Source organism: Rhinopithecus bieti, unplaced genomic scaffold (assembly GCF_001698545.2).
Source record: "Rhinopithecus bieti isolate Rb0 unplaced genomic scaffold, ASM169854v2 scaffold_4008, whole genome shotgun sequence".
NCBI classification, from domain to species: domain Eukaryota; kingdom Metazoa; phylum Chordata; class Mammalia; order Primates; family Cercopithecidae; genus Rhinopithecus; species Rhinopithecus bieti.
Window position 1 is genome coordinate 25,249 of NW_016804200.1, and position 2,244 is coordinate 27,492.

At 39.8% G+C, this 2,244-nt stretch overlaps 1 pseudogene across 1 annotated transcript in view; it reads right to left on the bottom strand.

The window, feature by feature from the left end:
- Positions 1 to 361: 361 nt before the first annotated feature.
- The window catches only part of LOC108526416 (nuclear envelope phosphatase-regulatory subunit 1 pseudogene), a 33,671-nt pseudogene continuing 31,788 nt past the window's right edge, over positions 362 to 2,244 (bottom strand). Inside the window, exon 5 of the transcript XR_001884519.1 lies at positions 362 to 1,299. The product of XR_001884519.1 is annotated as a nuclear envelope phosphatase-regulatory subunit 1 pseudogene (transcript). The remainder of the gene's footprint in view (positions 1,300 to 2,244) is intronic.

The following is a 2,244-nucleotide window of genomic DNA, read 5'->3' on the forward strand; positions in this document are numbered from 1 at the left end:
GAATTGTAGACTCTAGTTTGTGGCACCACTCCCATGTTATTCTGGTGATGGCGCAGGATGATCAATTACACCCGTGCAACACTAACGTCACAGCCTGTCTACCACAGTGTAAAATCCAGTTATCTAAAACAATGACTATCAAAGTCCCAGACAATACATAATTTATAAGTAGACTTGTATATTCACAAGCCTTTGGGGGTATTTAAAATTATTTTAAAATATAAAGGATATTTAGCACTCAATGAAAACAATGAACTGAAAAATATAATCACAACAGTTGCTGGAGTTCAATATCTGTTTTAACAAAAAGTGTTTAGCAAAACACCTGTAATTTCTTACAACATTATGGAGAGGAGTTTTCCTCAGTCTAAGCTGAATCCAATGTTTTTCCTGCAGTATGATTAAAAGTGTAAGAATGAAAGGCACACATAATAGCCAGTTTTAAAGAGCTGTGGAGATGGCAAGCAGATGTTCCTGAAATACTGGTACAGGAGAACAAAGACCACACAACATTTTCCTCTTTGTTTACCATTGGCATTGATTTGCTATTTACAGTAGTTTGCAAAATACATTATCAAAACTGAATGAGGTTCTATTTTAAGCTTAACTTCATAACATATATACAAACTTCATCTGCAAAAATCTTTGAAGGATCTGAAGTACTAAAGTGACATTAATACTGAAACAGGTAATAAAAGGTACCAAAGCACTGATAATGTGAGTCATCATCATCAAGATAATCCGGGTAAATATTGCACACATCTTGTCAGTTGTTGCTATGACCTTTACATATCCAACCGCAAAAGGAATGCTTTATGGCTTTTTGCTGTATCACTTATTCAAATAAAGGTTGTTTTACCTCCAATAACAATTAGTGAAGATCGGTGTTGAACATGAGGCCTAGGGTTCAAAATTAGTTTTCCCATATCATCACAAGACATATTGTATTCTGCTAATATCGTTTGACATTGAGCAGCTATAATTGATGGTACAACTCCTCTCTTGTGTATTCCAGCAAAGAACAAGCCTATTAGAGTGATACAGCTAATGGTGAAAAATGGATGATTCCGTAATGATGTGAAGAAGGACACCTTTTGTGTCTCAGGATCTATCAACCAGTTCCAGGCACTAGTAGCTGTACAGACAGATACCACTAGAAGAAGCATTCTCCAATGTCCAGCAGCAGGTTGTAAACAATGTATATACTCAGTAAGTCTTCTCTCAAAAGCCTTCTTTTGAGCTCTTCTGCCTGCTCCAGCAAATTCATGTCAGGTGGCAGCTCAGGTCACTGCCATGGCCCTGTTCACCAGAAAGAATGTTATTCTTATCGACCTAGTATTTGGTAGTACAACAGCATGACTATAGTCAATAATAATTTGATTATACATTTTAAAATAATTAACAGAGTATAATTGGATTGTTTCTAACACAACAGATTTAAGGGATGCATACCACATTTGTTGGGATGTGATTATTATGTATTGCATGACTGTATCGAAGTATCTATATACTCCATAGATATATATATACCTACTGTGTACCCAGACATTTTTTTTTTTTTGAGATGGAGTCTCGCTCTGTTGCCCAGGCTGGAGTACAGTGTTGCGATCTCAGCTCACTGCAAGATCCGCCTCTCCAGTTCATGCCATTCTTCTGCCTCAGCCCCCCAAGTAACTGGGACTACAGGCGCCCATCACCACGCCTGGCTAATTTTTTGTATTTTTAGTAGAGACAGAGTTTCACCGTAGCCAGGATGGTCTCAATCTCCCGACCTCGTGATCTACCCTTCTCAGCCTCCCAAAGTGCTGGGATTACAGGCGTGAGCTACTGTGCCCAGCCCCAAACATTTTTTAAGTGGACAAAAGACATAAACAGATCCTTCTGAAAAAAAAGACATACACATAGCCAATGAGTGATGCAGGGCAGGCAAGACCCAAAATTGGGGCTTAGCCTGGGAGGGTTCTTGGCTTAGCCCAGGAAATAATTAAAGGGTAAGCTGAGGTGGGCAGATCACAAGGTCAGGAGTTCGAGACCAGCCTGACCAACATGGTGAAATCCTGTCTCTACTAAAAATACAAAAATTAGCCAGGCGCGGTGGCATGTACCTGTAATCCCAGCTACTCAGGAGGCTGAGGCAGGAGAATCACTTAACCCGGGAGGTGGAGGTTGCAGTGAGCCAAGATCTTGCCATTGCACTCCAGCCTGGTGACACAGTGAGACTCCATCTCAAAAAAAAAAAAAAAA